Source organism: Brienomyrus brachyistius, chromosome 24, assembly GCF_023856365.1.
Source record: "Brienomyrus brachyistius isolate T26 chromosome 24, BBRACH_0.4, whole genome shotgun sequence".
Lineage (NCBI taxonomy): Eukaryota > Metazoa > Chordata > Actinopteri > Osteoglossiformes > Mormyridae > Brienomyrus > Brienomyrus brachyistius.
In genome coordinates this window covers 3,325,277-3,339,139 of record NC_064556.1, presented here as the reverse complement: position 1 = coordinate 3,339,139, position 13,863 = coordinate 3,325,277, and the positions used below count along the sequence as shown (strand labels likewise).

Below are 13,863 nucleotides of genomic sequence, written 5' to 3'. Positions count from 1 at the left end.
TGTAAGGGCATATAAAATCGGTCAGATTCCTTCTGGTGTTACAAAACTTTCAAATGTATGCTTTGTATTGTAATACAAACGTGGGTGTTGGATTCTGTTACTAACATTTCACTCGCTGGAATGCATTTCTTTTTATGCAAACACTTCTGGAACGGCGGGGTCAGCTCACACCCTATTTCATTATCGGTGCGCATCGGGACTACGCAGACCGAAGGGACGACTCACGGGTCTTGTTTTTCCGTCGATGATCTTAGCAGCAAGAGCAGGCGAAGCTTCTCACGTTTCTCCAAGGCGATCTATCTGTGTCAGACCAGCGGGACGCTACTATTTAAGACCCCCCCCCCACCCCAAGCTTAAGTTCAGATAAACCTTTCAGCTCTACTGCGTCAAGATCTGTTAGGAAAAGTGGGTGAGTAGACCGGCTGCCTTTATGGACGCATGCTGCGGTATGTGGCTTTGGAAGAGCCGCCAGGCTGGAATGCAGCTGGCTCGCCGGGTATGCGCTGTGACACGGCGGGCTGCGCTACGCCGACTCTCTCAGTCCTGCAGTCGGAGCCGGAGGAGCCACCAATCGGCCTCTAGTCCAAATGCGAAGCCCGGCGGATCCCATAAGGCTCTCGGGTTCGGTCGTACGCGATAATCCGCCTTTTCTCCCAACTCGCCCGTGCGGATCTTAATATGGAGTCTCGTCAGTAAGATTTCCCTGGAAGTACACAGGCGGACAGCAGTGTGTGACAATTAAAATGACACACATGTAACAATCGGCTAGTTAAATAAAAAACCATGTTTCCCCCCCGAGGTATAATTGCTTCGCTGTCTATTTTGAAACAGCTGAAAGGAATTAAAGTTGCGAGTTATGCGATAGGAATAAGCAGGGAAACGCACAGACGTACCGGGCGCAACTCTTGCTAGTTAGGTAATAAATCAGGGAAGGTATATAGTCAGTGCGATTCCTGCCTTTTTGTCTGCGATGTTCAGTATTTACTGTTTGCGTGAAAATTAGACGCACGCACGTGTTGAAAAGTTTTTCATTTTAATGTGAATTTTGGGTTACGGACAGGGTGTGCAGTCATGCAAAGGCACCAGAAAATACAGGTCCAGAGCAACGTGAGAGCCGCCTTTGGCTTTAATCTTTAATCAGCCAGGTTTGGTTGAGCTGTTTACCGATTTTTGACTGTGGATATATTTAGTGAATTATTGTTTTTTTTAAAGTGAAATACGCAACAAAACATATATGGCGATAAATCCAGCCTAACAATAAAACGTCACCTTAAGTTACATAATTATCGCTCCTAAACAATTGAATGAATGGTTATTTAATGAGATATGTACGCTGGTATTGATGAGTATTGCTTTTGAATCACACTTTCGGTATTTCGACCAGCAACAATCATTCTGTAGGGTCAACAATCATAATCGCTGCTAAATGCCACTTCCAGATTACTTCATAAGCTAACTTCATGCCTAATGAAAATCATACTTAGGAGGCGTTTTGCAAACGCGAGCATCCCCAGGCTTTGTCTGAAGGTTTTCATCGCGGTCGAGAACACAAATAGTGCATCTGATTCCATCCATACATCCATCCATCCATCCATCCATCCATCAGTCTCGTCAGTTCCACCTCTGTGTTTCGCTGTTGAGTGTCTTTACATGCGCACGTAAAACCAATCAGACTGGGGAGGGGGGGGAACTGGATCCACACCCACAGCCCGGAGCGATGTCTCAGTAACATTACAGGCTTTTACAAGACACTGAAAGAGACTTGTCAAGATGCATTATTCTCTCACATTCAATCTTGCATGTTTTTTTGGCGAAGCGCCATGGAGTCTTCATACAAACTAGTCTGTTGTCATTGCGTGTACAATGTGAAGGCAGTAACTTTTTTAAGAGATAACATGTTATGAATATGCGTGTTAAGTTTGCAAAATACACATTCAAATATTAATTGGAACACTGTGTTTTTTTGCTACATTGGAAAGCAGAGTCATCGTTTTATTTTCCCTGACGCGAAGCAGGTCATTTTATAGGGTTAGACTCTTCTGAAAGAGGCCAGAGAGACGCCATAGGGCAACAGCTACTGTGTCTATAACAGGGAGATGACAACCTGTGTGGTATTTCAGCCAAAACACGATAAAATAGCCACTCCGTTTCTTCGCAGCGGAAGTTCAGCGTTTGATCATTCCGGACTCAAGGGGCCTTGGGATCTGCAGGATCTATTCCAGCTGGCATCTTAATTAATTTGCTTTGAAGCATCTGAAATCATTATCATACTCAGATTAGATCAAACTGAAGCCATCACTTAAAATTGCCAATTTAATTTACCGGCTAAATTAAACACTTAAGTTTTAGAAATGCATGTAATGGAATAGGAGTTAGTTAAAGAGCTTTCAAAAATGTCGGCTTATATAAATTGTTACCTCGATGAATAATAAATCATAATAAAGTGTGTTCAATTAATTGTTCAGTTAAACAGTGGTAAATCAATCATTCCTGGCTTTGAAAAATGGCCACAAGTTAATTCTGATGCAGATTCGTCAGGATTTAGCTTTCATTCATAATCTGTAATATTGATACAAATAAAAAAACATGTAACAGAGAAACAATTTTCATTGGGGCATATTTTATTGAGGTGTTATGCAATCGCCCTTGGCCATTCACAAAGCCACAATACATTTCGAGGGAAAGGAGCGTTAGTTTAACCCAAAGATGTACAGCCAAACTGTGAAAGTTAGCAAAGGAACGGGCTTTCAGTTGTTGGCAACCAGCCTTGATTACCGCAACTGACAGTGTTGATTGAACTTGCATAGACAATACTTACCACAGTGCAGCGACGGTAAACTCAGAATTGCTTTATTTAAGCATGTGTTTTTCATAATGTATAGTAGATTACATCCCGGTGAAAGATTTACAGATAGATGATTGTCTTTGTTGTTAAATCTGTCTTCTTGACCAGAGGAACACATTTCATAGAGCAAATCTCGTTGTGACAGGCACGCCATTTCAGCAGATTGTGGCTAAATGAGAGAGATGGGAGTCTATGAAGTTGACTAGCCTGAACAAAACACCTTATATCGGGACACCCCCATTATTGTTGCAGATCTATTATAGAATTTTCATTACGTGACATGGAATCTCAACAGATCAAAATCAAATTGTTGTTACTTGCTGTTCATTTCCAGCGCATGAAAATTCAAATAGTGATATTTTATTCACAATTATAAAGTTTTTTTTTTTAATTTATTTTTAATAATGTCAGTGAAAGTTGAATTGTGATGTGTCAGTTGTCAGTTGTGAGCGTCTGGTGGTTTTCAAAGTGAGGCAGCATTTTTGGCGCAAAAAAATAATATGTTTTGGGAATTATTATTTGCCATTTTGTGTTATATCAGTGATGAGCAACTGCTCTTGAGCAACAGTATTTTGCCCTGCTGCAGGTCATATGCAGTCATACTCCTTTAAATACCCTAAATGTAATACACTTTTGTATTTTAGTGTTTATTTTACACAAATTTAGAATCTCCCTGCTGTGTTTGTTTTCAGTGGTGAAAAAGATAAGAGACTCTAGCACCGAAAAGTTTATAAAGAGGATCAAAAAAAATCAGACTGCACAAAAATATAAGGAATAAAACAGATAATTATGGTACATTATCTAGTATTTTGCATATTTTGCATGCTCTCGTCACTGTTGGCCAGTGCATTATCTGTGCTTAGTCTGTTAATGGTTTGCCAATGTGCTCGATAGACCAAGAGCCCTGCTAATATTACTGGCTTCAGGGGGTCAATAGGAGTTCTTCTTACGACCGGTACTGTGTAGTTTTCTTTTTTCGTCTGTCTAGCTGATAATGCAATTTTTTTTCCCACCTGAATGTCCTCCCTTCTGTTTTTGAAATACCTCAGGGGGGGGGGCGCTTCGGACGATGATGGGGGCTGTTCAGCTTTACAGAAGGGTTCCCCCGCTTAGCCGGATCTGATTGCATAACGGCCTGCTTATGTAATATTACAGTGCGTCTGCGAAGTGCGTGGCAGGCCGTTACCGGCAGAGCTCAGATGTCCGGCCGTTTACTGCGAGTAAGGACTCGCCTCATGCTGCCTAATTCACGGCGGGAGATTGGCGTGGAGGTCTCCCACGTCCGTGAGGTCTCGTGTTTTACGTGGATCGGGGCCTGTCCGCCGCGTCGGGTCTAACCTCGTTCTCAGGAAGGGGCTGAATCCAGACAGCATTCGGGTCGCCGGCCCTCCCACCCTTCATGTCGGTCTGACAGCCACCTGCCCTTCCCAGCCTCATGGATGTATCCAGGGGCGGATTAACTTATCTGTGGACACTCTGCTGTTCCTGATTTATCTAACCATTCCCATTTTCCTGAGGCCAGGCGGGGCCCTGATCTTCGTTGGGGGGTCCTAAGCTATAGCTTTAGGATATCTTATGCGTTAATTCACCCCTGGATGTATCTCTGAAATGAAATTCGGCATAGCGTCCCGTTCCGCAGTTCGAATGGCACCTCAGATTCACGTATTCTGACGTTTTCTCCATAAGCCTTGTTACATTGTGAACGATATTAAAAACAGAATGAATCCTGCTGTAGTTTTCAACTTTCCTGGTGCAATAATAGGCTCCGTTCTGCGATTGTTGGCAAGAAGGATTAGATTTATCATTTTCTCAAATGGAGTAGTATAGTATAATTCTGTTGCTTAGTAACATGGTATTTGACAAAGAATGTCAACCCTTTTTTCTGACCAGTTCTGCATCCTCTGAACAAAAGAGCTCCTCCTGCCTTTGATTGCAGACTTGTCCCGTGTTCCGTGTCCCGTGTTCCTGTCAGCAAAGGCTGACTGTGACAAACCTGAGCGGACGGCCAGGCCCACTCTCTCCCGCGGCTCAGCATCCAGAACTAGGCTCTGACTTTCTGTTCTTGCCCGTGAAGTGAACCTGTCGTGGAGCCAGAGGGCGTGAAAAAATTTGCCGACGGGGTTTGCCGTGAGGCATCGGGTCGACGGAAGGATGCTGGATGTTCCGAAGGCTTGCCGTTGACTATGGTATGAGTTGAAGCAGAGAAGACTGGCAACTATTAGATTAGATTCAACTTTATTGACATCGCTCAAAGTCTAAGTACTCAGACAACAACAGAGGAGTCCACACCCACTCCGGCGAACTTTCGATGACTTCCTTTCGGATTCATGTACATCTTAATGGCATTCCTTACCACAGGCTAAGTGTCAGAAACCAAGATCTACTAGATCAAGAACTGGCTTGAAAAACCTGTAATAGAAAGTAAATACTGAAATAGCAATGTCATCCAAATTTGACTGCTGAAAAGTCAAATGATGCCGTCATGTGCAGTTTACATGTGTCATGTCCGTCGCTATGTGTCACTGCTTTAGCAAAGGCTACATTGCCGTAGGTGTACCTAGATTTATCGAAGGTTTCTTTTATTTTTCTATGTGATGTGCAAGAAAGTTTGAAAACCATGTTTTCATCTCCCCACTGTTGCCGTAACATCTTAGAGAAGCACGGTGTTAAAGATGGACGGCCCAAACGGAAGGTGTACGCCTGTCCTTCTCTGCTGGGGCACTGCCAGTGGGCAGGGCTGTGATCTCTCACCAGGATGGCCTCATGCACATGTACGATTCGGTCACCGGCAACATGGCAGCGCCATGCCACAGCACCTTTAGCCTGTCGTCTCTGGAGATGTGCCTGGCAAGATGGTGCCACCAGCTTGCTAGAAGCAGTCTGTGTCCCCGATATCTCAGTCGTTTGGTCATTTTTTCCATTCATTCTGAGAGGATCCGGGCCTTAACGTTCTGGGAGAGGGGAAGAGAGTATTAAGGGGGCGTGTACTTTTAAAGGGGAGTGTCCCTTTAAAGGGGAGTGTACCTTTAAAGGGGAGTGTACCTTTTAAAGGGGAGTGTATGAAGGTGGCAGTGTGTGGCTCAGTGGGCTAAGCCTGTGTGTCTGTAATCACAAGGTCACCAGTTCGAACCCAGCCTCAGCATGTCTGTGTGTCCTTCAGCAAGACCCTCAACCCCCAGCTCCCTGGGTACCACCAAAGAGAAAGTTGAGGGAGGCATAAAAACACAATTTCCCCACAGGGATTATTAAAGTGATGATGATGATTATTATTATTATTATCTCACAATAATATGAATAAAATAATAAAAATCTAATAATTTCAGCTCCATTAAAACTCTTTAGCTCAATCCCAGACAACACCCCTATTAGATACAGTGTTTCCCAGTCCGGTCCTCGGGGACTGACAGACAGTCCGTTTCTGTTCCTTCCCAGCTGCCAAAATGTGCATTGTGTGTGGGTACCTGAGGCCTGGATTGGAAAACTCCAGTGAGATAGATAGATAGATAGATAGATAGATAGATAGATAGATAGATAGATAGATAGATAGATAGATAGATAGATCTCAGAGGAAATTTCAGGCATTACACTATCAGTATGTCAGACACCCAATATAAATAGATACAATAGTAAATTATAAATCAATAATGACAGTGACAATAATAAACAAACAAACAGATAAATGACTATATATCTACAAGTAACAAGAAAAACGTGCTATATGCAAAAACAGCGTGTGTAAGACAGACAGTTATGATCTGGTAAAGGAGGTCAGGAGAGCGACTCACTGTAGAGTCTGATAGCAGCTGGCAGGAAAGACCACAGGTTGTGCTCGTGAGAACAGGGCACGTCTGTGAGTCTGTTACTGAATGTACCCTTTTGTCTGGTCAGGGACGTGTGCAGTGGGTGTACGATTTGTCGTCCATGGTGTTACGTAATCTGTTGATTCTCCAGTACAACTGCTAAGACGGTGCCATCATGTCAGACCAGTGGGTTTGTGCTGCATCGGGATGTGCATTGATGTGACGCTCATTTTGTTTTTACGTCCTAATTCGTTGGGAAAACCTGCCGAAAATAGCAGGACGCAATTTGATCGTTAGCACGCAGATTGTATTGCCTGCGTAAGTATTTTCTATTGCAAGCTATATTTACTGCCAGCGGGCTGATATTAAAGCAAAGCAATGCTGTGTGACTCAGTTTGATGTCAAGTCAATGCCTTCGCCTGCTGTTTGGAACATTGTTAGGGATTATCTGCCATTCCAAGGACGTCTTGCATGAGATCAGGCTTCATGTGGAAAGTGAGACCATCTTCCCCATGGGCCATTCTTCAGGATTACTTCATTAATGAAATGCAAAGCTGCCACGCCTCTCTACTGCAACGTGGCGGGTTGCTTCAATTCGGCGGTATTCCCTTCGGTCTCACACATGAACCCGCGGCGCCCATCAAACCAGACGGGAGTCTGTCTTCTTGCGCAATCACTTTTGGCCCTGAAATGGTTTTATGATCTGTGCACGAGCTGAAGCAGCTGTTTCTGCCTTGTAATCTTTAAACGTAGCGTGTTTTACGAGTACGGTTTAAGCTTTCAAATGCAGCTTAACCTTTGTCTTTTCGGAAGGTAGATTATTAAGTTCCTCATCGGTAGAGTTCGTCGCTAGGGTGCTGGGTCAATATACTACCGATTAAATATTAAATTGAATCTGAGATCAGTGTGTAATCCCTTTCAAATCTCGTTTTTGACTTTTTTTAGTTTACACTCAGCTCACTTAATACTATGTTCTACGCTCTTGACTTTCCTCTCCATAATACTCTGCTGAATTAAGAGCATAGGCTGACTTCATCACTGCTGTACTGTTAAAGAAGAAGAAGCACATTGAACATAAGGTATGTGACTCTGGGTAGCTGCATTGTTCCTGCTGCTGGTTCCTCCTTCCTTGCCAGGGTGATGTTTGCTGCCAGGACTTGTGAAACAGGCCTTAGCGATATCTTTGCTTCGCTGCCCTGAGCTCGGATTGATTTACACGAAATCGGCACTCCTGTTTCCCACCGTGCCTCACCCCCCCCCACCTCCAGCTCACATTCCGGTACACAACGAGGAGAGTGCAATTAGTATGTAGGGGCAGTGGACCAGAATAAGGAACTATACTGGAACTATGTGAGTTTGGATGGGGGAGGGGGGCTCTTATCTTCACCGTTTAGCTCCCTTGTTATCCGGCCTGCGTGTCATTGGCTGACAGGCAGCAGGTGGCCCGGTGTGCGAGGCCTGCACTCTGTCTGCAGACTCAGGTCTGTCACAACTCGATGATGTATCTCAGCGTCTCCTCTCTCCACGCCGGCGGACGGTACACTGACCGGCGTTCCCCTTTTTTTTTTATAACGAGGATCCTCGTTTAGTATTCGGCGCGGTGACGTCGTTAGCGCGGCCGAGCGGGAGCACGGCGGCCCACGTTTACCCCGTCGCCTGGCGTCAGGTGCGTGACGTGCGGCGGTCAGGCCTGCCCTTCATTAAAAATGGTGCCTTTTAAATGTCGGTGAGCCGTGAACGTAAAGGTGAAGCTGACTAGGAATCAGATAGCAAGGAGCCTATTTCTAAAGTGATGTCAAAAAAGTGAAAAAAACAACTTGCATGTATATATAACTATTACTCTACAAGCTTGTGCTGGAGAAGTAGTCATGGAAGATATATCTATTACAATTTCAGTTATAGTCGATATAACAATGTGGGTTTATACAGGGATGATTCTATGATTTTTTTTTAAGGTGGGGCCATCATTCAGGGAGGGCCTTCCTTATCATTAGAGAATGGCATGCTTTAAAGTGGTGAGTGATAGGGAAGGGGGCACTCTGGGAGCCAATCAGCTTTTTGCAGGGCCCCCTATGGCCACCCCCTTATATATACCTCTGGGCTTATAAACGATAATCCCTTATCTACTGATAAATCTTATATTGAGAAGTCTATAGGTCCACTCAGCTCACTGGAATTTATAGAAGTATAGTGCCTGACGACTGTTTGCAGGTCTGAGATCTGTGGGACCGGTTCTGTGATCTGGCGTGAAATCTGCACTCCTGCACTTCTGCAGGCCGCTCATGTCATGGCGTCCGCAATCCTTCCTGTTTATATATATATATTCCCCCCCCCCCCCCCCCCCAAGCAGAGTTTTCCCGCAGCAGTTAGAATTAATTAGGCTGAGGCTCGCTGGCTAATCTCTGCCGGGCGGCACATTTGGCCGGCGAGCATCTCCGCACCCCGACAGATGGACAGAGGCGAGAGGAAGCGGCGATCTGAGCCGAGTGGGACGTCGGCCTAGCGATCAGCCTTTAACCCGTAAGTGGTGGGGATGCGCTGAGGATTGTGGGCCGGTAGGGAACGCGACGGCACCTCTTCCGAGCTGGCTGGCCGTGCGACGGAGTGACAGCTGGAGGGAGTGCTCCGGCGGGGCCAGCAAACCCCAATCCCCTCCCCCGACATCACAGCCTGGCTTTAGCAGACTGCTGGACGCAGAATGGGTAGCTTTCTACAGGTACATCCAAGAATTCATCTTCAGAAGGAGGTTTGATTTTTATACCAGCCAATTCCATCGGCTGGGATTTGCCAAAACTTTGACTTTGCGATTGCCGTAAAAACCCTGAAAACGAGCTCACGCCGGGCATCGCTCAACCTGCGTGACGTGGAGCGGCCTGGCCCGGTGCCCCTTTGGTTTTCAGCCCGCTGTGGGCGTTTGCGCCATCGCCTCTTTCCTTCCCCATCTGACAAAAGAAAGTGGGCTTTGCTTAACAGGAGGCTGTGATGCCCCCCCCCCCCCCCCCCCGCCCCGCCAAAGAGACAGCAAGCTGCTGTTTTCAGAAGAAGGTCAGAGTTGGGGTCTTTGCTGACGGGGTGCAGGAGAAGAGATGTTAAAATGAGTCACTGGTGATCGGGGTAGCTTTCTGGAAAGTTCCCTTTCAGGCTCCATCTTTGCCGGGGGGGTGGGGGGAAGGTCGCAGACATTTAATCCGTTTTATGGGAAGTAACCTTAGGCACCCGGGTGACGGAAACCCTGCCAGAGGTTAGTTATGCGTGTGATTCTGGAAAAACACGCCGCATGCTAAAAACACGCCACGCGCTAATGGGGATTCTTTCACTTTCCTTTTTGTTTTTCTTTAAAATCACCTTTATTTCCTGCCTGGGCTCCAGTACAAGATATCTTGCCCTTAGTCCTTTAAGCGTTTGAGGTCGGCATGGGATCGAGAATGAGCCGGAAACGTATAAAACCGAAAAAGGGGGAAAAAAAACATTTGAAAATCATCACGGACCTACTTCCCTGGAACATCTCTGAAGGTGCTTTTGCAGGCTGTCAGCCGTGTCAAGCTGCCGACTCGGCGTGACCCTGTCTAAATAAAGAAATCTGTGTACCTTTCTGTTTTTCCTGATTCCTGGCTGCATCGTTACCCAGTCAGGGTCATTATCCCCGCGGGTCTCATTGGTACATAAGGAAACTCTTTCCGGTATCTATAGTCCGGAAGAAGTGCACTGCATTTTAAATACGCCTTTATCTGTCATAGATATTCACTATATTTATTTTCCTTCTTTCGTTTATTGTGTTATCTTAACATCTTTCAGTAATGTATCCACTCTGTTCTCTTTATGACTGAAATAGAGAGAGGAAGGGTTGCAAGATAGTTTTGTTTTACTGTCTACCCCTGAGGGGTAGAAAACACCCCCAGCCTGTCCCCAATAATTATTTATTGATGCTAGGTGTGTTCATTATACCACCGTAAATTATAATGGTGTACAGTCTATAAAAATAATATATAGGTAAATGTATAGCTTCAGGTTGAATGGGGGAATCGCATAAATCGCCCGTAAGCTTTTCTGCACGTTTGCGGTTTTTTAAAACGATGCAGAGTATTGTTTCTTTTGGAGACAGGCTCTGTATTCAGGAACGTGACGGTATGTGGGATCTTTGATCTTCAGGCGCTATGAGGTCTCGGGCTATGCAGTTGCCATGGGTACCTTAATTGTACAGTGAGCCTGAGGGCTTTCTCGCCGCCCCCGTGAGAATTCCCACCCATCTTCGGTTAGGCAAGGCGGCTGCTGGTGATTCAGGAGTACCTCCTGAGGAGCGGGGGCTGTGAGACGGAGCAGGACGGGGTGCCAGTCATAGACAGCCACGCACGGCAGACACGATTTACCTGAACTTTTGGAGTGTGGGAGGCAGCAGAGTACTGGAGGGGGGCTCACATGAACAAGGGTAGGAAATGCTAGTTTCACAAATTGTTCCTTTGCGCTGGCGTACAGGAACCGAGCGGCACCCTTAAGAGGGCCCAGTTACGGCGCGGTTCCGGCACGCTTGGCATTTTCACTGCAGAAGGGTCGCCTCAGTAAAGGTGTCGTCGGGTTTGGAGAGCAACAGTGACGTGAAACCCGAAGAGACGCTAATTTACTCTTCCCGCGGTGTACGTCTTGATTAATTATGTGCTAATTTCCGCTAACGCATCTGTGAAAATCGCAGTCTCATTTTAGCAACAAACGCTAGCGAAATTAGCATTCGCCTGCGTAAATTTGCATCACGAATGCAGTCTATTCAGCTGATCTATAGTACTTTCTTAAGTGCTCCGAAACTGGAACTTCCTAGTTATTAGGAATGCATCAATACATCACGATGCGCCATGATATTAATAATGAATAATACATAGATTACGGCCTTTTCCCTTCAGATAATCCACGCATATAGGCACAGATCACCGGTGCATTTCGACCAATCAGGTGGTGGTGACACAACCAGCTCGGTTTGGTCACACATTTGGCCCTGCCAGTAAGTCAGCGCGGGTACGGCTCGCATAATTTACAATGGGAAACTGCTGGTTCACGGTATGGCCTGGTTCTTGGTGGCAGTGGAAAAGCGCCAACGGGCTCGGGCCTGATTCAAACCCATGCTTCTGGGGTGTGAGGCGACCCTCACCCACCCTTTTGCCCATCATATTATATAGGTAACTGTACCCACTGAAGACCCCACATGCTTAATCAGCCTCTCATCCTTAAAGTGGTGCCTGTTTTTGCTGCAGTTCTATCGTCTCCCTCTTTCTTTCTCTAGTGGCACGTTTGTGTTTTTATCATTATCGTTATTTTTATCGTGTTTTTATCATTAGCAGTTATTACGAAATAATTTTAATAATAGATTAAGTGTCACCGGTATTTCTTCACGCTCCCCCTATGTATCCAACGGGGTCGGTTTGCCGTACCAGGGATCCGAGTAACGTGGAACACACAACCGGCATGTTAATCAGCTAATGGTTTTTTAGCAGTTTAAACGTGTCCCTCCTTTGCTGCCCGTAACAGGACTTGCGGGGGCCATGCGGAGCGGAGCATTCGGCCGGTTAATGGAGCAGGGATTACGCTCCGGCAAAGGGGGCCCTTTCGGCAGGAATCCCAAATCCCTGTTCCGCTCCCTGGCTTGACAGTCAGGTGGGGGAGTGAAAAGCTTTCTTTGAAAGTGCTGTTCTGAAGTTCGTTATTGTTCTGGCTCGATCTGGTTCCCTTTTGCTTTGAAAAGAGGCCGACTTTCGTTTTGATTGCCCTGTGTGCCCCCCCCCCCCCCCGCCGCCGAGACGACTGCGCCTTTGGCTCCTACCACTCTGCCTCAGCATTTTTGTGGTTAGAAAACACCATCCCTAAATTTTCAGCAAATCTCTGGATTCTTTCACGTTGCTTAAACACTGCGCCTCAGAAATTCCCGCTTTTCCTGATTTTTTTTTTTTGTTCCTTCCCCCTTTCGGGGAATGAAAGCAGAAAGGCCGGCTGGGGAGGGTCTAAAGACACTCCTGCCCCCGCTGTGCTTCTTCATTTAGGAGAGAGCTTGTGTCCTGGTGTCTAATTGACACAGAATGGATTGAAGCAGCGATAGAGCTTCCCGCATGCCTTCGAAGCAGCTGCAGCGAGAATCTGCGAACTTAATCACCCTGTGGCACTGCCTCCCCCACCCCCTCTTAGACGCAAGACAGATTTCTTTCCTCTGGTGCCATAATGCCTTTGGCAGCAGAAACTGCGGTGAGGGGCGAAGTAACTGCAAGTCGCTGACGGGCACAGTGCAGTGCCCAGGGTGGTCTGTACCCACGGCCGCGTCGGGGACTCCCACACCATTCAGGCGGGTTTGTATAGCTGCCATCCACTTCTCATCACACAAGCATCTACTGCCACTCAAAAGGAATCTGATTGGTTTGAGCAGCATCCAATAGTCTTGGTCGGTTCGTCTGTATTCAAATGAGCCCAGTCATGATTTTGCAACGCTTCACCAGCATGTGTGAGTATTTTTTATTTTTTTTTATCAGAGCAAATCAAGAGTTAGGAAATTACATTTTCCTGATAATATCAGTAATCAAAACTGATTTCCTGCATATATTTTCGAAAAGCTAGAGACTTGGAGAGATGGTAATCTGCCACAACATGGCCATCTCGGCAAAGGTTGCTATTTCTGCGTGCTGTTCAGAAAGACTGTGAGTAAACTGTGCTTCTGTGAATCCCTGGCGATGGGGGATGCTCTCGCCCCTCTGTGTCCTCCGTCAGCCGATCCCCTGTGGTACCCAGCTTCCCCACCAGTAAGACGACGGCTGTCAGCACCTTTTTCGCTCCCTCATACCTGCTCCTCTGGATGCGGTGTGACCTCAGAAACATTGGATACCTGCATTGTGTTTCCTTTTTTTTCCCGAACTTGACATGAAATGATGTTTCACACGACACTGAGGCGAGAGGTAGTCTGTGCGCTCCATCCATCCATCCAGTCATCCATCCATCCGTCCAGTCATCCATCCAGTCATCCATCCATCCATCCAGTCATCCATCCATCCAGTCATCCATCCATCCAGTCATCCATCCAGTCATCCATCCATCCATCCAGTCATCCATCCATCCAGTCATCATCCATCCATCTAGTCATCCATCCATCCAGTCATCATCCATCCATCTAGTCATCCATCCATCATCCATCCATCCAGTCATCCATCCATCCATCCTTCCAGTCATCCATCAATCCATCCAGTCATCATC

General features: G+C 46.2%; 1 protein-coding gene across 1 annotated transcript in view; it reads left to right on the top strand.

Annotated features, from left to right (window-relative positions):
* The window catches only part of LOC125719984 (bifunctional heparan sulfate N-deacetylase/N-sulfotransferase 1-like), a 48,200-nt gene continuing 34,337 nt past the window's right edge, over positions 1–13,863 (top strand). The window contains exon 1 of the mRNA XM_048994907.1: positions 1–409. The gene's annotated coding sequence lies outside the window, so the exon portion shown is untranslated. The remainder of the gene's footprint in view (positions 410–13,863) is intronic.